Below are 24,904 nucleotides of genomic sequence, written 5' to 3' on the forward strand. Positions count from 1 at the left end.
TCCTCTAGGGGTCATCGCGGAGGTATTTTACCCACTCTCTGTGCCTCATTTTATGTGGACCCTCGAGCCTGAGGAAAAGCGCCCCGACTCTGAAAGGGGAGAGGTAGATGTGGGTTCGCCTCCCTGACGCGAAAATGTTCACATGAAACCCTTCTCCACTTGTGCCCGACGTGAACCCCCTAGCTTCGAGGCCGAGTCAACAAATGCTTCAGCATATTTTAGGTATTTGCACCTAGGAGTTTTGCGTCGCAGAGTGTGTGATGTAATACAACGTACCCCGACGTGACGTGAAGCCGTCCTGGGAAATGAATCATTAAGAAGAATCTATACCATTAGAGGTGTATAATTCCAATGGAATTGATCAACTGGAACCGGTTCTAAGTCCGATCCGGTTTTCGATTCCCACCCCTAATTGCAATCTTCCAATGCTCTTGGATTTACATGAGTCAAACCAGGAAATAACCCTCCAATACATAGAATAGCCAAATTTAACCTCTGTGTTACATTCACTGCATATTTTGAGGTGATACCTTTATGATGCACTACCATTTGTGTGCTGTTAACCTGGCGTCTATTAAATATCCAAGCACTTTTGTTATTATGGGGGGGGGGGCATGCAGGAAATGGTCGGCCGGCCTGGAATCGAACCGACGACCCCTGCGACAAGGACTGTAGCCTCTGTATGTGGGGCGCTTAGACCGCTAGATCACCAGCGCCCCTTTCATATCATTTTCAATCAGAAAAGTCACTTTTTGCTTAAATGTTGAGTAACGTAAAGAATCCGGTGTTAAACATTGTAAACATTGTAGAGAAAGTACAAAAATAATTTAAATAGTACAGTGCTTCTGTCACTACATTTAAACACTGTTGTAGGGTAAATTGGAAAAACACAAATATATGTGAAAAAGGGAGCTAATGTGTTTATATAAGGTCTTTCCCTGCTATTACTATATTATTTTTTGTAATATCCAAACATCCTTTTAGTTCATTTTTGTGCTTTTAGCCTTTTATTTAAAGATAGGCATGGATAGAGTAGGAAATGGGGAGGAGAGTAGTAAACAATTGTGGAGGGGGATGGGTGCACAGATTATTCCCATGTCCATGTTGTGTACCTGTGCTTGGTGATTAGCAACTATACTGTGTCAAAAACCTACGTCTTCAATTCGTGCCCAGGTCAAGGAAGTGCACCGAGTTTGAGCATTGCACGAAACACTCCCACTCATCAAGTGAGCTGGACTTTGTGGTGAAATGTGCTTGGTCAAGGTATATTGCCTTGCGCAAGTGTACCCTTAAAAACTGATTATGTAACTTTATTAGGGGATCTGAAATTCTGAAAAAGATGGAAAAGCTCTGCTTTAGAGTCTTTGTTGTTAGATTCATCTGAAAAGCATTTCCTGTTGCACATTAGCTGTAAATAATTTAAAATCCTAAAGAGGCTCTTTTTGCCTTCCTCAACAGGATGGTAAGTTAACATCCAGACCAAGACAAACCCAGCATGCAGTGTTTGCTGATCATGCAGCTTGTACTGCATTACAGTAGCAGCAGCAGCAGAAGCAGCAGCGTGTGGATCCCCCTTTCATTCTTTCAATAAATGACCTTCTACTGGAGCTTCTATACATCCTGGCGTTTGTCGAGAACAATGACAACAAATCTGGGGAGAATAAGGGAGTCTCCATTCAGCTGAATGAATGCATCCCCACTGAGACACTGTGAAACCTGAAGTGGCTTTACTGTAAATCATAATGCCTCCCAGTGCTCGCTGCCTCCCTCCATTGTGTCGGCCCGTGCTCGCTCTGCTACCCGTGTGTCAGATCGGCTCAAGTCCGCCGTACGCAACATCTCTCCCCTGGCTGCTGCCGCTTCCTGTGAGCTTCACGTTGCTGCTGTCTGTTCACCCCTCCCCACCTCTCCTGCCTCCCCTTCTTTTCTCTCTTGCATTGTCTTTCGCCGTCAACCTCTCTCTCTCTCTCTCTCTCTCTCTCTCTCTCTCTCTCTCTCTCTCTCTCTCTCTCTCTCTCTCTCTCTCTCTCTCTCTCTCTCTCTCTCTCTCTCTCTCTCTCTCTCTCTCTCTCTCTCTCTCTCTCTCTCTCTCTCTCTCTCTCTCTCTCACCATTCTCCATTCTGCCCTTTCCCCCCTCTTCCTCTCTCTGCACCTCCACCTCAGAGTGATTTTCTGCCAGCTGAATATGCAGGGCAGAGTGACACGCTATTGTAATAATGTCTCACTGCTCTGTGCAGACTTTAAAATGAGTCCAGAGAACCGAGAGAGTCAGAAGATGAAAAAAAAAAGAGGCTGGGATGGATTGCTCTGTTTAAGGAGCTGATGATGTAATGCTTGCTTCCGTTTTCATTTACAGTAAATTGTAACCCTTTTTTCTTCCATTAAATGCTAAAAAACAAATTACCTTCAATTTAGCAAGACATAGGCTATTTTGGTGGTTTTAAAGCACAAAACTAAATCCAAATGTCTGGAGGAAAAACCTTAAAATGGTTTATGTTTTGGGACCTGGTGATGTAATGTTGCTTCCATATGCTTTCTTGTAAATGTGATGCTCCTTGTTTGCATAAACGACAAAAAACAAGAGAGGAATGAACAATTTTGTTGGTCTTAAATCACAAAAAAGAACAGAAAGTGACTGGACCAAAGAACCTGTGATGGGTTTGTAAGTTCAGGAGCTGATCATGCAACCTTCCTTGTTCCATTTTTGAACATTATACTCTCCTTTTCCTCAAAAGGAACAAAACTGAGGATGAATATCTTGTTATATAGCAACAAACTATCATTTTTTGTTGGTTTAAAACCATTAAAACAATTTAAGATCATGTAGTGCTTCCTTTTATTCCATTTTCTGAAAATTGTATTCTCCTTTTTCACATTAAAATGTTTAAAATGTTTAAAATGTCCCTAACTGGAGCAAGAAAAAAGCTATTTTGTTGCTTTTATTGCACAAAAATGAAAGAAATGTCCTATGAAATGAGACTATAAAAAAAAAAGAAGTGAGTCCCACAGTTGCTTTGTTTGTCCATTTCATCACCAAGGACATTGCATTGCCACTTTCATACTCCCAAACTTTCTCTCTGGAGATGACAGCATGTTCCACACTGTCCTCTTTTGGATGATCAGAAAACTGCAGCCACCTCTGAGCTGCTGAAAAGCAGAAGGCGAAGAGAAGGAGGAGAAGTGGAGGCAGAAACGGGAGCGACAGCCAGAAAGACAAACAGCAAACATTCCGTGCTCTCTCTCGCCAGTTTTGGAGGAATATGTGCGCACAGATAAACTGCATTGCAATGTCAGCATGTTTATTTGACTTTGACTATCAACATCAAATCAATTTTTCAGAATGCACTTCTCCCTCTCTCTCTCTCTCTCTCTCCTCCTCCTCTCTCGCAGGATATAAAAAGAATTGTTTGTGTACAGTCAGCACTAAGCAGATGGGTTTTCGTAGCCTGGATTTGCACACTGTGACTGTCTCTGCTTCTGTAACTATAACAGACTGCTCCACAATATTGATGCTCTGAGCAGACCCTGCTGTCTGCTCCTCATAATGTGTGTATATGTGTTTGTTTGTGTTGAGATCATCAGAAACGGCGAGACCTCTGGATTTCTGTCGTCTCATAAAGATGTGGCGGCGTTAGTCAGCGATAATCAGAATCAACCGTGATCGAGGCAAAGGCTGAACATCAGGGGGAAGTCTCTGCCAGTATTCAAAGAGCAGACACTCGGCCTCGGCTGAATGATGGATGGTTCAGCTGGGAATAAAAAGTCACTTCTGGGATTTTCAACTACTCCACGAAGGAAGGAGCAAAACTGTACCCTTTGAAAATTCACTTTGACTTACAGAACTGAAACACAAGAGTGAAGTAAACTCACGTGTTAGTCACGTTAGCTAGTTGTAATACCCTTAAGTAACACTTCAAGTTTATTCTTTTCCCTAGAGTTTGACTTCCATGAAGGTTACTTCATACTTCTGAAATTTGTTGGAGATTTCGACCTTTAACACACTTCATTCATCTGACATGGTTGCTTTTGAAATAAGAAATCAAAATTTCGAATTCCAACTTCCAACACGCTTTCAAATTTGCTGTATTGTAAATGTCACTACTTGGTAGATACCAACAAGTCAGAAAAATTATAATTAGATTTTTTTAATATTAAATATTTATTTAGAAATATTTATTTTCTGACTTCTAATTCATTTTCAGGTTGTTCACAGGAAACTTTATGGATAACTGCCAATTCTCAGGCCAGGGGAATTTTCAGTGACATTTTAACTAGGACGACAGGACGTCAGATTTTAAAGATGTGCAGTCTATGGCTGTAACCAAAAATATTAATATAGTTCTGTAACATGATTTGGGCCTTTATAACCACATTTTTCAAATGTTCTCTTAAGTATAAATTCTTTGTGAATATTAAGTCCCGATTGGACTACTGCAACTCTCTCCTCTTCGGCCTCCCTCACAAATCCCTCCATAAACTCCAACTGGTCCAGAATTCAGCTGCCCGGATCATTGCCCGAACCCCCTCCATCCACCACATCACTCCTGTCCTCCAACAGCTCCACTGGCTCCCTGTTCAGTTCCGCATTCAGTTCAAAGTCCTTCTGTTGACATTCAAGACCATCCACAACTTTGCCCCCCCATATCTGTCCGACCTCCTCCATGTTCCCACTCCCTCCCGCTCCCTCAGATCCTCTTCCTCCATACACCTGTCTGTCCCCTCCGCCCGTCTCACCACTATGGGGAGCCGAGCATTCAGCCGCTCTGCTCCCCGTCTCTGGAACTCATTGCCACCTCAACTCAGAAACACAGATTCTTTCCCCCATTTCAAATCACAACTCAAAACATATCTGTTCAAAACCGCTTACTCCGTCTGACTCCAATTGCACTGTCATTCTGTTATTGTTTCTATTTTTTTTCTTACCCCTTGTTAGTTTATATTGTTTTCATTTCTGACTCTGATTTTGTTTCCTTTAATGTAAATTTGTGTATGTATATATATATATATATCTGTGCGGTGTCCTTGAGTGCCGAGAAAGGCGCCTTTAAATAAAATGTATTATTATTATTATTATTATTATTATAAGAGCCAATTAAACTGATCTTGTGGACTCTAACGTATTAACATCCACCGACTCTTACCAGTGTATCACAAAATACTTGAACTCTGTTACTAGTAATGTTACGTGGAGTCTTTAACAGTGCTGTGAGACACAGCTAAAAAACGTTATACCTTTCATGTCCTGTATTTGAGGACACAGTGCGAGCAAAGAAAAAAAAAATAGCACTGTTCGCTAGTATTTCGCTATTTTATTTCTCATAAAAGCAATCCTAACAATGCCCAAAACATTTGACAATAGTGCTCCAAGTAGTGATGGAAAGTTCGGCTCTGTTCAGAGAGCCAACTCTTTTGACTCTGCTCCCAAAGAAGAGCCGACTCTTCGACTCCCGAACGGCTCTTAATTTAGGATCTTTTGTAGCCGTATATTTTACCTTAACTTTGCTTTTTGTGTGTTAAAAACTCTTTTACGTACAGTGTTTTAATGAGAAGCCTTCTACTTGCCTAATTTTGTGCATTTATTCTGCTACAAAACCATTCTTACTGTTGTTTAGTAGACTGCAAACATATCCACAGAACAGAGCCAGAACCAAACTCAAGCAAACAGAACCAGAACCAAACTCAAGCAAACAGAACCAGAACCAAACTCAAGCAAACATTATTAATGTCCACAGTGCAGGTTGGCGTTGAGAAAAATCAGATGCTTCAGCTTGGATGGGCTGCAGCAAAAGGAAAAACTGTGAGCCGGCCCTCTCTCGATGTGAGCCGGCTCTTCTTATTCACTATAAAGCATCGTCTCTCAGAGCTGCAGCTTTTGATCATGACACATCACTAGCTCCAAGCCTGGATTAAATGGCTACCCTTATCTTTGCATGCGAAACAAGCTAGCTAGCAACTGAACCAAACATGCAACTCAATTTGACATTGTTCAACTTTTTCAAACAAGAAAAAAGCTAGGCCAAACTATACATCTGATAAAATCTATGATAAAACAGCCGGCAATGATTCACAATCTTTGAAGTTTTTGCCACTATAGTTGTAACATTAACTTACTGTTGTGCAGCCTGCAAGTGCAACTGTGTGATGTGTCTTTGGGTGTTTACACTGTGTAGTCCATTCTAAATAATATTGTCCATAAACTACTGTTACTATTTGATATAATACTCTATTTTGAGAAACTCTGATATGATATTTGGATATGCTTTCTCTCATTCTCATATTCTCATGAGTTTTCCAAAACTGAAAATTGGTCAACTCTTTTCCAGGTTTTCCAAGACTTAAGAAAATCTTCTCTGTGCTGATTTACCACGTATGTGTGAGCACTCAGGTGTTGCTTGAATATCAGACTTAACAGTGTTAGCACATCATTTGTGAGCATTAGTTGTGCGTAACAGCTTACTCGTTTAGTGTGAGTTGACATTCTACCACTACATTTATACACTTGCACCGTGTATGCCAGGCTTTCAGTTTAAATCTCGTGTTTTTTTTGCTGGCTTAATGCTAACGTTCGCTAAACCTTTATGATAGCTTAGTGAGACTCAGGCAGAGATAATGCTAGCTAAGGCTAAGACAAAATAAGTTATTTACTTAACTGTCTCTACAAAAGACATCTAATCTGTGTTGCTGTGGAAGCCAGAAAACAAGACTGATAAAATGTATCATATATTTAACTTTTTCTTGCTTCTCCTACTTCTGCATATAATCTTAATACCTTTTCCAACACTGGTAAAAAGGGCAGCTCTAAATCTGAGACATAATTAATACCATTATGCTATAATTAAACAGGTTGAATCTGAAACAAGAAATCAACATCTACAACATCTGTTGTGGAAAAGCTGAACCTACTGTAAGGGTGAACCAATAAGCCAAAATAAACAAACCCGTGTGCATCATTACATTGCCCAGCATGCTCCATGTCCATGTGCCCCTGGCTGGTAATAACCTTTGGCTAATTACTATTTCTCCTGCATCTTAATATCAGTTCATAAAGCAATGCAGTGCTAATTAGGGAGAGGGAGTGAGATGATATCCAATTAGGGGCCTGTCTCGTGTCTCAAAACAAGCAAGCCGACCCAATTCGTGTTCACCTTGTGTGCCCCATAGCTCCACGGTTGGGGGGTTAGTTTCTTTGAAAGGATGGCTGCTGTTCCCTGGTGGTTTACAGTGTAACCAAATTCAAACATGTCAGCCAAAACAAAGTCAAGGTAATGATGAGGATGAAAGCCATGGGGAACGATGGACTTTTTAAAAACAGAGAATTGTTAAAATTTTAAATGCCAGATATTTGAAGATTAAGAGGAAAATTGAGGACTTGAAAAGTCGCTTTGGGAAGGAAAAAACAATCCAAGCATTACAATAAACACATTTACAGTCTTTAATTAAGCAGCTCCAATGGAGGAAAAAAAGTGGCATGTGAACGCTTTTATACAAAGGTGGAACAGTTGGGTTTTTCCCCCTGTCTGGAGGCAGGACATTTTGCAAATGCTGTAAAATTGTACTGTTCACAGGGCGCTGGTGGCCTAGCGGTCTAAGCACCCCAAATACAGAGGCTGCAGTCCTCGTCGCAGGGGTCGCCGGTTCAATTCCCAGCCGGTCGACCATTTCCTGCATGTCCTCCCCCGCTCTCTACTCCCCACATTTCCTGTCTCTCTTCAGCTGTCCTATACATAAAGGAAAAAGGCCAAAGAAGTAAAACAAAAATCTACTGTTCACAAAAACTTGGTTTTAGTGAAGCATTCCAAAATCAAAGCCGGATTTAAGGGGTTAATTTCAAACTTTCCAGCACACAAGTACTTCAAAGTCTTTAAATCCAAAAGCTGCATTGCAATGACCATTCACCGACTTTTCTATGGTCTTTGAGCACCTTAATACCAAACTAATTACTTAAAATAATAAGTCTACTTATTAAAAACCAGTGAATCAAGGTAGACTTATATGAACTTAATGAGCAAAGAAAAATTAAGAGAAAATTCAACCCACATTGAGGGCTTTCAAGTCTTGAAGGAGCACAAAGAAAAGGCTTTGTGAGGTCCATCTGAAGTACCCGCATGTCACGAAAGAATGGCTTTCCCTGCTGGTCATTTCCTGTTTCAGTAAAGACCAGTGCGCTAAAAACAGCCCCTTTTTACAGACTAGAATCAGATTAGTGTCACGGGGGCCAGCTGCCGTGAATGGGAGTCATGTCGGTGGGTGTCTGCAAGGGGGTCCGCCTGTCACCACCCCGTGTCATTTCAGCCCTGATGGCCTCGTCCCCACAGACATCAGAGAGTAGCCGATGTAATCTGCAGTCATTCAGCAGTGACCTGGAGAAATGGAAACCAACGCCAGCAGTGAAAGGAGGGGAGAGGCGGAGACACAAAGCGAGTGAGCGATCTGGTCAGCCCATGTATTTATCTACCTGACACTCTGAACTCTGCAGGACCTGCAGAAAACCAACCCCTCTGTTCCTCCTCCACCTTCTCCTCCTCTCACCACATTCACCCAGAATTCTTATGCAAGCAGAAAAACAGCAGCAGCGAGCTAAAGATGTAAGATTGAAGAGCACTTGCCTAATTGACTAAAATGATACATTAAGACATACGCTTACTTAATTGCAGGAAACGCTCCGGCTTTCTCTTAAATTTGCAGCATAAACACTCAAGGTTCTGGTAAATAGTCAAACTGGCTGGCTCTCTTCCTGATCTGACTGATAATGAACTCATTTGAATATATTCCTACCCTAGTAATTACAATCTAATCAGAATTGATGGATCATTTGGGCCCAACCTGCATGAAACATTCATTATTACAAGCCCTAACACATGGTCGGCGCATTTTCCACATCAAACACCAGCGTTTAGAATCAGGAACAGACTAATGAGGTGGACACACTATACAAATGCATGAAAGCAAGCACTGAAGGTGTACTATGTGCATTTGCATTGAAATGAAGCTTATTCAGGGGCTTTACGCACCTTTTTATTACACTCTAAAGAGGGTGCGAAGCTACAGTGCATTTTTTGCCCAAAAATCTGCCAGGGACACGTTTGCTAAAATACTCATTTTTGATGGAAAACCGGGAGCAGGTACATAAAAAAACCACACAGAACAGCTTCAAAGCCTTAATGGTCTCTTTGCTTTGCCCTTCCAAACAACATATGGCACAAAAACATGTCCCATCTATTGACATATTAATGTATTCAACTGCATTTTATTATTAGAACAAACATTTACATAATTCTCCACTTGGCGGCTGTCCAGCCATCTCTAGTATCGAGACTGATGGCAGCTTGGCTCCACATCCCTGACCTGCATTCTCAATGGCCTCCTAAAAAAATAAATAAAACCAAATAAAAAAAAGGCCTGGAGGCCTGGAGGCCTCTTGGCGGCAGCAGGGATTAGCCATGCAAGCACTTCCTCCGTTTTGGAGATTTTGTTATTGAGTTGCACTTTGCCAATGCTAATTGCCTGTGCCCACGCAGGGTCAGAGAGGGCCACCTCCCCATCGGGATGGATCTCTCCACTTCATCTGGACATTATATTACCTCCGGCCACGATTTGCGTCAGCAGGCTTCAGTTTAATTCCCTTTAATCACATTCAGGCACCATGGCAGAATCAATAAAGACACAACAGTCAGGCCTGTCTTTTGTCCAACATTCCATTAAGGAGATAGAGGCCTCAGCGAGCCGCAGCGGCAAACTTTATTATTTGACAGCTACATGTATGATATTACACCAGGTTCACATGGGGGAATCACACAGAGTGATATGAACTGCCAGGTTGTGGAGCTGGGGTAAATGATTATGTAAATCGTGTCAGGTATTTTTTTTCTTTTGTTGCATGGCAATAGTTATTCCTTCCCCAAAAAAGTGAGTACTTGTCCTTTATTGAGCCAATTTATTGAGTTGATAAAGTCAAAAACAGATCAAAGATATTTGAGATTCCTTTTTTAATTGGTAAATGGTAAATGGACTTGTACTTATATAGCGCTTTTCTAGTCTTTCTGACCACTCAAAGCGCTTTTACACTACTCTTCACGTTCACCCATTCATACCCATTCACCAACTGATGGTAGGGGCTGCTATGCAGTGAGGGACCATCAGTATTGATTGATCTAATTCATTCACATTCACATACAGAGGGAGCAATTCGGGGTTCAGTGTCTTGCTCAAGGACACTTCAGCATGTGACTGCCGGAGCTGGGATCGAACCGCCAACCTTCAGATTGATAGACGACCGACTCTACCCACTGAGCCACAGCTCTCTTAAATATGCTAAACGGCTCAGTTTTTTTTTTGTGAAGTCAGCAGAAATCTAATGAACTTTATTATATCCAAGATGGAGACAACATACAATTTAAATGCAACAACAATTTACAGTATTTGCACTTTTTTTTCCAAAGTTGCACCACTAAAAGTACTGTAATAGTTAGGTTTCTAAAGCTAATTACATACAGTATAGCTATGATGGACATTGTCGTTTTCCAGGTGCATGCATAGTGTATAAGAGGTTTCATGACAGTTTCAGTCAGTTGGTTTAAAAGTCAATTGAACTGCTATTATTTAACTTTTTTAAATATTATTGAAATTAGCAGACATAACTTTAATCTCATAAGGCAAAATCAGCTCCTAACAAGTTTTGCTTTAGGAACATATTGTGCAGTTAAAACGTTAAATTATTTGCCAATCATGTCAATACTCTTTATCCAAATTCTCAGCATTGTGACTGACTTATTTTCATGGTAGTTAGACGGGAGTTTAAATTCCAACTAACAGCTATTCTAAAGGTCAAAAAATAGGCAAAAAAAGGATCTACGGGTAAAAGAATGTCAAAGTGGTTTCCAGAGTGTGGCTTAGGTTAGCAGAGCTAGAACCACCAGCCTATGGTGCTCCTTACAGGTTAAAGTCCACATTGAGGGGTTCTAAGCGAGTTTATCCAGACATAGCCTACAAACATCTTTGTCACTGTTTTCAAGCTAAAAGCACTTCCATGCCGTGCCACGAGATGCCATACATCATCTGTGCTTGTTTACATCTGGGTAGTGTGGTGTTGGTGTATGTTGACAAATGACAGTTGTGGTCTTGAATGTCACTTGTAGTTGATGCATACTGTGAGGGTATGCTGAATGGTTATGGACCAATGGGATGAGGCCAAGGGGGTCATGTGATGTAGGTGGGGAAACCTTACAGTTGTTCAATAAAGGATGTTAACACATTAGCTCACAGTTTGTCCCGCGCGTATCTTTATTAAAACATAAAGACACGACAGGTAGTACAATACTATAGAATTATGGCAGTAGCCACTAACCGGAGCTAAAGCCCAAACCAGTTGCTACTGTGTGGCCAGTTCTGACAGTTGTATTTCGATAATGTGGCATTATCAGGCTTCTGGTGAGTCATTCCCCTTATATGTACTGTTTTTCATTGCCAGTGTCGGGGCTTGTAACTCCACATAAATACCAACAGATGCAAGTGGAACATGAAGAGAACAAAGCCTGCATGTGATCAAGTTCAATTTTATCTTATTATCAATGTTATCTTGTTGATTGTTCTTCACACCATGTCTGAGCCATAACAAATAACTGATTAGGGGAGACAGTCTTTGCTAATAATTGAAAATGAATACTGCTGCAAATGTATTGTTGAGTTAAGAAAATGGATGGATAGACTATGACACGACTGTGCCTAATGTCAAACTATCCAGGATACCTGGTGCCATTTAGCATATCATCACAACAGCGTCCTGAACTGGATCCGTCAGTTGTTATTAGCAGGCACAGAGGTGTCAGGTAGCAGAGAGACGTTTACAGGTCAGGTCCTGGCATGCTCGGGTAAATGTGTGTGTGTACTGTGTGCTGCCCACCCACAACATGTGAACAGGTTTCTGTGCTCTGAGTATTACAAGTGGAATATGTCATGGACTGTTGGTTTGCAATTTACATTCTTGACATTTGATTTATGGAGGGGTAATAAAGCAGAGCAACACAAACAAGGTAAAGATGAGAGCCATACAGCGTGTTTCAAACAAACTGTACATCCCTAGTGATTAGGCCTCAAAATAGACATAGGTGTACACTATTGTGCATGGTTTTGTCTTCACTGTGAGTCTTCCAGCTTGTGTTTTCTGTGCATTAAAACTCAGATTGTATTCTTCTGTGGCCGTCAAAATAAATATGGAATGCAACTTTTTTTTACATGAAAACATCAGTGTAGACAGATTTTGTGCAAAAAGAAGCCACTTTATTCTGTGAAGAGGAAAAAGGTACCAAAATGAGACTATTAACAGCAGAGTTCCTGGAAACAATCCTGCTGAGATAACAATGTTTTACCTTGAAAAGTAGTATGGGAGTGTTTTTTTTTGTTGGAGAAAAATAAATTTTAGCTTTATGGGTGATTCAATATTTTTGTTGCTGATTTGGGGTTTTTGACTCCCTTAAAGCTCCTCTGAGGATTTCTTTTTTATCTGGTCTACACAGTCTAAAATGAACATTTATGCCTCTATACGACCTACAAAAACAAACAAGACCACCAGTGTAAAGGCTGATTATTTTTTGTGAGTTATTTGGAATGAGTAAAACCCATGGCAGAGGGTAGGTGTCAGTCTAGGTGTATTTTTTTTGCATGAGTGCTACATTTTAGTGTTAAAAAAGTTACCCTTGGTGAGATTGGAGAATATGACATAAAATCAACACAAACTTAAAGTACCTCAAAGGAGCTTTAAAGGGGACATATCACGCTTTTTTCATCAATATATATTGGTCTAAGAGGTCCCCAAAACATGTCTTTAAAGTTTATGCTCAAAAAAACACTTTGAAATCAGATTTTGGTCTGCCTGAAAAGCCCTCTTCTTCATTCCTCATCAGAACACTCTGTTTTCCCTCTGACCACGCCCCCTCAGGAAGTGGATGTGCCTCAGCTCTCCAGCACGTTGATCTAATGTTTACATGTTGGCTGAATATACACGGCTGCTCAGAGATCGCGTTACTTCAACCCTCTGAATCTGATCCTGACGGAGAGGCGCCTGTAGCAGGACCTTTCTGAACCATTGGTCATAGATTTAGTGTTTCTTGCTGTTTTATTTATCAGTATGTAGACGTGTGTCTTGGTACACAGCTACGAACATGTAGCTATGTGGCTATGCTAACTAGCGCTAGCACTTATCCATGATAAATAAAAATCATCCACTAGATCTTCAAATCTGCAGACGTGGGGAGTAAAACCGACCTCTGCCAGAAAGGCAGCAGGACCTTTTCTGAAGGATTGGTCACAGATTTAGTGTTTCTTGTTGTTTTATTTGTCAGTATGTCGACGTGTGTCTTGGTACACAGCTACAGCTACGACATGTAGCTATGTAGCTATGCTAACTAGCGCTAGCACTTATCCATGAAAAATAAAAATCATCCACTAGATCTTCAAATCTGCAGACGTGGGGAGTAAAACCGACCTTTGTGTTTATTAAGACAGCCTACAACTAGCATGCCTCCCTCCTAAGCTCCTTGTTAGCACACATTTGTGCAGGTAATGAAAAACGGAGGGGGGATTCAGTATTATTTTATACAGTCTATGGGCTGAACAAGCTCTGAGCTCTGACTCCGTGACAGACCGGATATTGTTGTTACGTAACAAAAACACGGAAGTCTGAAACGGCTCGTTTCACACACATTTACAGAAAGGTGGAGAAATCAAAACAGGGGCAGAATGGATTTTTTTCATTCTCGGGGGGTTTGTAGACATGCCAGGGACACATATTTCAGGTAAAGAACCATTAGAAAGTCAATTTTGCATGATATGTCACCTTTAAATGAGTGCAAACTTTCAGTAAATCATATTAAAATAGGGTCTATTTTGTGGCGCTGGTGGCCTAGCGGTCTAAGCGCCCCATGTATCGAGGCTGTAGTACTCGTCGCAGAGATCGCTGGTTTGACTCCTGGCCGTTCAACTATTTGCTCTCTTCAGCTGTCCTGTCAATAAAGCAGAAAAAGCCCCCCCCAAAAAAACAAATAGGTCTATTTTGATTCAAACAAAGTGTAAAAAGCTTATTTCGAGAAACGTTAAGTGCATTACCAGTACCAATCACCTTTACTTAATTGTACAAGAAGCTGCAAAATAATACAACAGTGTTAGCATTAGCATTAGCATAGCCCCCATAGTTACTGGAGTGAAGATGTAGAGAAGCCAAAAAATATATATATATGGCTCATATTTAAAGCTAGGCCAACAGCATAAATTGCTTTAAAAAAATATCTTCCTCCTTACTGAAAAAAGATTCAAGAGTTTAACGAGAGTCAGACAAAACTGAAAGTTGCATGCCCTTGAATCGAATCAAAAAGCTGACGTTCTCAAGTGTCCTTTAAAAGGGAAACTTTTGAATTTGGTGATATTTTTTTTTTTTTTTTTTATGAAACAAAGCAGAAAAACATCCCAACTTGTCACAGGGTAATTCAATAAATTGCTGATATAAAATTATTATTTCAGCATTGAAGATTTTATTTTCTGTGTTTCTTTAATTTGAAAAATGTCTAACTATATTTGTAATACTTTTGTGGTAGCTTCTTTTTTTTTTTTTTGGTTGCCATGAACTCTTGATCTACTTCCATAGAAGCAAAAATGCCTGTCTTACATTTTAAAGGGCTTACAGTGGCTTACAGTTTCTTTGGCATGAACAAGTTTCATAAGTCTTGTCAAAGGGAGGCAAAACAATAAAAGTGGTAGGAAACCAAAACAAAGAGCTGATAGAGGCTAAAATGTGCCTTTTAGCGGTTGAAGAGCTGCAGAGGATGGGGATATTATCTGTAGATTTATTACATAAACTTTCAAGACATGAAGACCTAAAATTGTAGATCTCCTCTTGCAGACTGGCTGTAGTATAGGTTACAGTTCTGCCTCCCCCATGTTAACAGATCGGACATGGTTGAAAATAGACACGTAAAATAACTTATTTAAGAAGATCAAAACTATTCTGCCATTATAGTAAGACCTCATCATGGGGAATTCTGCCATAGTGTTCCTTGTTTGGAGAAGTTTTGTTTAATTAAGTTATTTGATGCTTCTTTGAGATGTGATGTCATGAGTGAGAGCTCTGTTGCAGTGTTCTTTACTAGATTAGCAGACAGAAAGCAAAAGCGTCACAAACAAAAATGCAATAGTCATTGAACCTAACTTAACTATGTGTCTGCTTCAAGTGACACAAAACCTGTCTTGCTATGGTATGTGCTAGCATAAGATTGTTGCCATTTTATCTGCGAGTTCAATATGTTAGCACAAAGGGCGTGACGTCACTTCTGCAGCTTCACCAGTCACATAGCTTCTTTGTGTGTCCTCTCTCTGAACTAATGTATGTTAGCTCAGTTTGCAGCTCTTTTTTTGGCTTCACTTTTTCACAATAGGGGGAGATGGAGGCATGTCGTCCATGCTAATACAAAGAGTATTGTTTTTCAGCACCGGAAAATCCCATAACAACAACTTATAGAAAGTCATTGTTATTAATTTTTCATTATTCCAGCTTTAATCCAAGTATCTGATCCCATATTGTGTTAAATTATGATAAATTACTCTCTGTAACTGTGATAAATTGCATATGTTAGCACTTCTGTGGTTATTTGTGTGTGTGTTGGGGGGGGGGTTTGTGTAGGAATGTGCTCCTCTGTTAGAACTGGTGTGTGATGTCTGTCTGAGACAGTATTTTCTCGTATCGATTCTCAGCGGTGTCCCCGCGGTTCACCAGTGTGGCCGACCAAGGACTGGCGCACACAGCATTCTAATCTGTCAAGATGTCACCAGCTCTGGACAAGAGGGAAAGGGAGAAGAGGGTAAAGTTTGGATGGAGAAAGAGAGATGACACCCAGCAGACAATGCCAGCCACACACGCACACAGACACACACCTGCACAAAAACACACAGAAAGCCTGCCAGTCAGTCAATCAGTCAATGTCCACTTGAGGGACTCAACTTCTGGCCTTTATATCCCCAAAGACATCTCAACACAGCTCACTGAGTTGTACAACAGTCTGCTGGCAGTGCTTCACTTCATACTCATACAGTACAAGTGTGACATCATTGATTTAGAGTGCTGAGGACACAGTGTTTGCAGGATTATTGGATTAATTTTTTATTTTAAGTCACCCTTTTATACAGATTTGCAATTGCAGTACAGGTAATATTGTTCCTCTGCAAAACATCAACTTTTTATGGTAATTGTTTGTGAGTGTGCACTCTGGATTTGCTCTGACTTTAAAATTAAACTTGCCTGTTTCTATTTGTCAGTGTTGATGCTGCCATCTGGGAGTTTTATTGCAACAGCTGATTCCCAAGACAGCTGCAGCAATGTAGCAGAATGAGCTCCTGAACAGCTTTTATAGGCAAACATGCCAAAAGGTAAGATGTTAAATTATAACATAGCTTTCAGGCCTCAAATTGAACTTTGTGTACGCAGTGTGTTTGTGTACACAACTCAAGAGAAAGCTTTCTCAAGGGACAGTCAGGATGGTATTCCTGAGAGATAGCGCTGAAACTTGAAAGGAATTAGAGTGAGGGAAGGTGGCTTTTGACAAAAACAACTTGGTCCTTGTTTTGCTGCAAAGTGGCGGAGTAAAAGACTGTAGTAGTGCAACTGTAAAAACATTAAGTGAACCATTTTCTTATAGTTATGAACGAGGCGCCAGACTCAGAGATTTATAAAGACAATGGTGAAGCCAATCAGACGACTACCTAGGGCCAAGAAAATGGCGAAGACTACCAATAATAACAACATTATTCCAAGACAGTGGCAACCAATTATACAAATATATATATATAGGACCATCAGCCAATGGGGCCAATATATGTAGTAAAGGTTTGGGTTCTTGGCCATGTGGCTCAACGCCATACACATTCCCAAGCTGGCAGAAAGGCCATACTGTGTAATATCTGTGGAGTGTATACGTAAGGGGTCTAGCCACTGGGACATCACCCATTGGTTCACCCAATGGTATGGGGATGCATCTTCAAACCCAGAGGTTCCATTTTTTAGACTACCAATCATATGACTACCTAGTGCCAAGAAAATGGCAAATACTAGCATCATACGAAAAGCTTGTGCTAGGAAAACAACAGTGAAAATGGCAACCAATGATTCCACAACACTATGCCAAGACAGCGGCAACCAATTATACAAATACATATTAGCCTATCAGCCAATGGGGCAACCTTTTCATAAAGGTGTGGGCTCTAAGTTGTGTGGCTCAACGCTCAACACATGCCAAAACCGGAAAAATAGTCACAGTGTAATATTTGTGAAGTGTATAAGTAAGGGGTGGAACAGCTGAGACATCACCCATCAGTTTGACAACTTCCTTTTCAAACACTTCAGGATAAACTTTTTGGTTACTGCCATTTTTAAAGCCAATAGTGAGCATGTTTGGTGGAGAGGTTAGTACGGGAAACTAATAAGGTGGTGGTAATTTTAAGGTAATCAAAGTAATCCATTAACTAGCTAATGAGCTAGCTGAAAGAAGTATCTCTCACACAATACGATTCTATTTGTGTTAGTAGCTGACTCGAGATCTTTACAGATTAGACTTAAAAAAGCGAAGAAAGCATAAGTTACTCACATTGGGTCTCATTCATGAAACGTGAGCAGCATGAATTTGTGTGTAAACCGTGTGCAGCGGAAATTTCATCAATCTTTTAGTAGCTCTGATCTGTGAGTAACTACTCACAAAATCTACACCTCACCCAAAATAATTTCAATCTCCGCCTCGGAGAAGTTCTTTTTTCGCTCTCTATCCTTCTTTCCTTGCGCCATGATTGCAGGGCAGGCCGACCAGATGCACAGGTCTGTGTCCTTATATGGGGGTTATTTGCTGTTCATGGGCGGTGATTTATGCCAATTGATTATCACCGGGAGCGCGCTTTCAATTTACGATGGGTTGGCTTTCATGATCATACACACGCATTTACGCTCAAATCTGAGTTTCCCGCGCCGTTCATGAATCCGGAGTAGAGTTTTAGTAGCGTGAGCTTTTATGTGCAAATCTACACACAGATTTACTCACGTTTCATGAATGAGACCCATTGTCAGTGTAACTCTGGTTGGGGGTAGTGGCGAGCTAACAACACAAACATGCTAACCTCAAAACTTGAAGTGCAATTAACTGATCTGGAATTTGTCTGATATCAGCATCAAAAATTCTCAATAAAGAGACCAACACAACATTGAGTTGAAGTTCAGCGACTAACTTAATTAAGGCGACATAAAGCAGTTTCCAACATCCCCGTTTATATATGTGATTATGTCCTTAGCTATGCCTATTTTTAAGCCCTTATATGATTTAAAAGGCTGAGTTGTATAATATGTCCAAAACAGTCCAATTATTGTAAGTTAATATCTGAACTATGAAGCAAAATTAGAGTTTTGAACCAGGCTGGAAACATGTTTATTTTCGCCATAAACACATTTATTTTGCATTTTAATATGAGTCCTAATGGGGATTGACTCACTTTTGAAGCTAGCCTCAAGTGGCCATTAGGGGTACTGCAGTTGTTGGCACACAGTTCATTTATCATCCATGGAATTTGCTGTTTTTGATGCTGCATTATTTCCATGAGTGCAAATAAGAGTTGGTCATTTTTCATAAGATATCAGAGCAACACTATTCATGCACATTATCAGGCACATTAGCAGTGAAAGAAGCAGTCCAGTAACAATTATTTTCTCATATTTCAGATGTTTAGCAAGCAAGCTTGCACCATACTGTTTGTCCAAAGAACTGCTGAAATCCAAACATATTTTAGTAAACAAACATTGTATGCAAAAATAGGAATCACACACTTCATACTGTTTTCTACAGTTTATTATCAGTTTTGGATGCGCTGCAGGCATCCATTTATGAGCCTCTACATTTTTTTTGCACATTCTAATAAAGTAACAACTAAGCCGAGTTCTGGTATGCAGCCTCATTACAAGAAGAAACTACATAACATTGTACCTGCTCTAACTTCTTTTGCCTCTGCGTTGGGCTTTTGCACATTATTCCAAATGAAGGAACAACTCTCCACGGCTAATTAAGAGCCAACCTTTTGTTTCCTGAGGTAAAAGTGGAGGAGCAGGAGTTGCAGCTCCTGCGCGAGCACACAGTTAGTGCCGTCTAGAGAGAGAAACACTTAGATCACATACGAGCCCCCTTGCAGTGATAAATATGTTACATTTGAGAGCTTAATAGCTCACCAGGACATTAAATATAAAGTAAATATTGGCAGTCTGGGAGTATGTGTTGTAGGTGTGGTTAGGAGGTCACTCTGGACTGGAAAAAGGAGATTTCAGCAATGGGAAAGGGAATTTGTATGTGCTTGTGTGTCCAAGTGCGTGTCTGCTTTGGTGGAGGCTCATCTATAATGTACAAAGACGATTAAGTTGGAGCAGTGGCTGGGGCAGATAGACAGTCAGTTGAGTGGTGAGGTGCAGATAAGAATGAATGCAAATATACAGCAAGAGTGACAGATTAACCTTGGACAAGGTTGAGCGTTAATGCTGCGAGCAGGCAGGGAGCACTGTGGTGCCTGCTGAGGTAAAAACACACACACATGCACGCATGCACAAAGACAAAGACGGTTTAACTCCCACACAGTTTGAAGATGAGGGTGTGGGCATGAATAGTGCACACTCACTTATACTCACACAGTGATGCCTGTTAGCTGTGTACACTTCTGATAATGGATTATTCATCAATCATGAACTTTAATATCAAGGTAATGGACTTTGTATTGCTTTAATAGACAATTTAAAGCAGCAGGAAAACACAAAGCCAAACATTTTAAGTTGATCAAGTCTTCAAGCCTTACTAAATACAGTAAGTTGCTCTTCTTTTTGTGACTCAATTTTAATCCATCTACTGTTTTTCGGCACTGGTGTGTTGTTAATTTGGTCACGACTCTTAAAGTCAAGAGTCAAAACTGAGTACCTTGCTGGTATTTGTAGTCATTAAATATGATCCATTTAATCATTTTAATAATGCAAACTGCTCGTTCTCTTGATTAAAGTTGTAATCCTTAAGATTACCTGTTTTCTCAGACACCTCTTGATGTGAATTTTGTATTTTAAAACATAATTAAAATGTTTATGACCACTTAATTTTAAAGCAGTCTTTTGTTGTTGCACTGTTAAAAAAAAATGAAGCGTGTGGGCAACCCAACCTTCAGGAGGACAACAACCTGAACAAAAAGGTATTCAAATTATAAAAATGATTAGTTATTTAGTGTACGACCAAGTCTTCTATTTTTTTTATTTTGCACTGTAAAAAAACAAGCATGAAGTATTATACTACCGATGGTGTGGCCAACACAACCATCGTATGGATTACATCTTGAAAGCAAAAAAAAAGGCTCAGAGCTGAAAAATCCCACTCATGTTCAAGTATACATCCACTAGAATATACAGCACAAGTGTATGTCTTTCTTTTTTGCACTGTAAAGAAATGTGTCGCAGAGTACATGACGGCCAGTAATGTGACCAATCCAACCTTGGTATTAGCAACTTGAAAAGAAACGGATTGTAATTGAAAAAATGTATTGAACATCCACTTGAGTAATGAAGTGTGTACCTTTTTTTGTTGCACTATAAAAAAGGGAGTGTAAAGAATGACACCTTGGGGCGCTGGTGGCCTAGCGGTCTAAGCGCCCCCGGGGTTCGATTCCCAGCCGGTCGACCATTTCCTGCATGTCTTCCCCTGCTCTCTACGCCCCACATTTCCTGTCTCTCTTCAGCTGTCCTATACAATAAAGGCAAAAAGGCCAAAATGATAACTTTAAGAAAATAATAATAATAATAATAATGACACCTCCCATGGTATGGCCAACCAAACCATAGTTTGGCTTACTTGAAAAACAAACTAAAAAGAAAATTATAGTTCAAAAATGAATAATTTTCCTGCTGGCCCGTCGGTTGATTCTCCTCAGTTGGAGGCTCCCCCGTCCCCCCTCACATTTACATTGGATACGCGAGGTGCTGTATAATTTGAAGCTTGAAAAGCTTAGGTTCACACTAAGAGGTTCGGTGAAGTTGTTTCATGCTACTTGGGATCCCTTCTTGAACTATATACATTCTCTAGATTTTTCCTCGGAGTTGGAGGACTGATGTGTGCAATGTTTATTTATTACCATTATTGTTTTATTTTGCTATTTGTCTGTGTGTTTGTATTATACACATATTTTTCTTGTTTTTTTTTGTTTTTTTTGTTTATTTGTCTTGTTTTTGTTTTGTTTTGTTTGTTGTCGAATGGCCTTGTAATGGGTGGGTGGGGAAGGGTGTTAACATTCAGATGTGCCAATTGATGTCTATTCTACCTTTTTTTTTTTTTATACCTCTTGTTGTATGTCACACTGTCTGTCTAAAATGTTGAAAATTTTCTATAAATAAAGTTGGAAAAAAAAAAAAAGAATAATTTTAATTGTGCATCAACTAAGTGTATGTCTATATTTCTTGCACCATATAAAAATTGGATTCAAGTATAGAACTGCCAATAATGTGGCCACCACAACCTTGCTGAAAAACCCCATTATACCTGAAAAAAAAAAAATTTGATGTCTTTACTTATTGTACTGTAAAAAAGAAATGGGTCTCAAAGTATAAAAATGCTAAAAATGTGCTGAACTCAACCTTGAAAGAACTTGAAAAAAACGATTGTAATTGAAAAAAACGAATGATTCGTTTTTTTCAACAGAATCCGTAAGGCAAATGGACTGGTAGAAAATTCTTGAAGACGTTTCACCTCTCCTTCAAAAGGCTTCTTCGGTTCTGACCAGACTGGGGAAGGGCTCAAAGCGTGTCCCTGGAGTATTGAGTCCTCACGGTTCTCACCTGGCTTACTGCCCTGCTGACGTCGCAGGCAAGCAACAGGTAAATGACAAGCAACAACGCGGCAGAATAGAGTATATCCATTCTCGATATGTGGAACCAGAAGCACTCTATCAAATCATCTTTAAGTAAAACATTAGGAACACGTATAATCCTTCAAAAAGACAAAAGACACGAAGACGAAGACGCCAACTTCTCACTGCTGCCGGTCGCTGCGTGCGCATGCGCCCAGTGTTAGAGATCCAATCCGCATGAGCCCATGGCACAGCCATGCTTCTGCCTGTAGAAGTCTCCGTTGAAGGTGAAGTAGGTGGTGTTGAGGCATAGTTCCAACTTGTCACAATTGTGGTCCGGTGTGAAGGGAGTCCTGTTGGATAACTAGACTAACGACCCCACTTAGGACCCTAGTGACTCCTGGACACACCCACGACTGTTAGTGGCTTATATATTCAAGAACTGAAGAAGCCTTTCGGAGGAGAGGTGAAATGTCTTCAAGAATTTTCTACCAGTCCAGTTGCCTTACGGATCAAGCTTTGGATTACCATGACCTGGATGACTGAGAACCTTCACAGACATAATCATCAAGTGTACATCCAATGAATAAGCAACTGTTTATTTTTGTTGCACTTAAAAAAAAAGAGAGAGAATTAAGTATAAAACACATTATAATTGAAAAACAGAATAATTATTTGTACATACGCCACAAGTATATTGTTAAAAAAAAAATGTATCACAAAGTATGAAGCTGCCAATAATGTGGCCAACCTTACCTTGGTTGAGAAAACAACATGAGGAAAAACATTGTATGTTCACTGAAATAATGAAGCTTTTCTCTTCTTTTATTTCTCTTTGAAAAGATGGAGTTTGAAGTTTCAATGCCGTGGCCATCCCAACCATGAAAACATTCAATATAAACAACCGTTGAATACAGATTTTACACAGAAGAGCCCATCATAACACAGAAACATATGCACTAACAAACATACTAAGCTGGGTTCAACATGCTCTAAGCAAAAAAGTAACATACTGTCATTAAACCCAGCTGTCACACAAAGAGACATACATAAGATTTAAGGGGTAGGATGGATGATTTTACCAACATAGATCACACTGTTCCAAAAAAACATCACTCCTAACAGATGAGCATGCTTAACATGGAACATGGTGCTAACTCTTCACAAGTTCCATCAGCATTAGCAATGTCTCTTTCCACCACTCTGCTATTACATCCTGATTACTTTCTTGGAGGGTGACAGCAAGGCGCTAACGTACACTGTAGATGAATGATAACAGCTCGCTCGCTCTCTCCGTCTCTGTCTTTTTCCTTTCCCCTCTCTTGACGTCACATGCAGGGAGACGGTATCTAGGAGCAGGTAAAAATAGTGCGGCAGAGGTAGGAGACATCAGGTTTGTGCGATGTGCTGAGCAGATGGAGAGAGGAAATGGTGAATAGCAATAAAGCAGATGGATTTGGCCGGGTTGGCTTTTACTGTACTGTATTTGTCATGTTGCTGTGTGCTGAGTTGTTTCGAGGCCCCAGGATATGAAAACCTGGGCTGGTATGTAAAAATGAAGACAGAAGTGGTGAAGCTGTGGGCTCCTGCTCTGAGACTTAATCTTGCAATGAGTGTCGGTGTGTTATTTTTATCATAGAGGGTGGAAATGTACCATTAGTAAATAGATCACAAAACACTGAGTGGGCAAGGATGTTGTTTCTATGTAACATTTAGTGTCTTCAGATTAAAATAGAGTTCAGACAGGATTAACTAATGCAGTAAAAACCAACCTTTTGGCTGAATCAGGTTAATTTACATTTGAATGTTGAATAACAATAAATAATTAAGTTTCCTTTTAAGGAAAATTAGATGCACTCAGTATAGTTAAGAGAAAACCTCTCCAGTTCAGTCAGGACAACTCTTGTCAAAAGAGTTTATTATTTGCATGCAATAGGTTATAGTTGGCAGTATGGCTCTGTGCTGGGAGCTCCCTGCCCTTCCATGTACATACATGGAATGCCAAAGCCTGAGGTGGGGAGAGCACACATCCTCTGTCTTTCATGTACTTACATGGAAAGACAAGGAAGGGAGAGCATCAGCAAAGACACCCCAGGGTACAGAACAGAACAGGGTGGGCATCAGAGACAATACATATGATTAAATGTTAAATCAGACACAGCAGAAAAAAAGGGGGCTTGGGTGGAGGTGAGTTAAAGCAATCCGTCACGGCACCGGATCTGATAGGTTTCTATTCTAGTCAATGTGTTGACTCCCACTGGATCCGCTCCGTTGCGTTCCGGCTGTGTCTTTGATCCGGCAGGTCAGAACGCAACGGATCTGATACGCAAGACTTATATTTCTGCCGGATGCCGGAGCACAACGCATCAATATGCACAGGGCAGAGGGAGTGGGGCAGGATGTCAGGCACCGAAACAAAATAAAAACCTAGTTATTTTTCAGAATAAAACACTCCGTGTTATCACCAGATCGTTTTTAACTTAACTGTGACAAAAAAAAATGTCATGATGAGCGGAGCCAGGCCTGGAGTCATCAAGTCAGAGGTTTTCAGAGGACCAGAAAGACAACATGGATGAGGAGAGGAGGAGGAGGAGAATCCTTGATTCAGTGATTGCAGCAGGAAAACCTCGGTCACATGACTCCAGCTGTCCGGCGGTCCTGCTCTGTGCTGCGTTCTGAAAATGCAACCGGTGGGTGTTGACGGACGAGAGAGCATGGAGCCGGACCGCAGCGGATCAGAAACGGACCGGACACTGATCTGGATGAAGTCCCGTGTAAGAAAGTGGTTTGCAGGGGGAGCAGCTGCAGGCTTAAGCAATTGAAATAGAACGCTCATCTTGCTATTTGCCAATAGGGGCTGGTGGAAAGAGCAGCTGATCTGTGGGCCGAGCATGACTACATGGCCGGCCTGAACTAACTCTATGCTGAAGATAGCGTTTTGCTCAAAGTTGAAGCATGGGTCCTTTGAACAGTGAGCATAGCTATGGACTGTTTATCCTGCTTCAATAAGCCATAGAGATTTGT

The sequence above is a fragment of the Notolabrus celidotus genome, chromosome 23, assembly GCF_009762535.1.
Source record: "Notolabrus celidotus isolate fNotCel1 chromosome 23, fNotCel1.pri, whole genome shotgun sequence".
In the NCBI taxonomy this organism is placed as follows: Eukaryota; Metazoa; Chordata; class Actinopteri; order Labriformes; family Labridae; genus Notolabrus; species Notolabrus celidotus.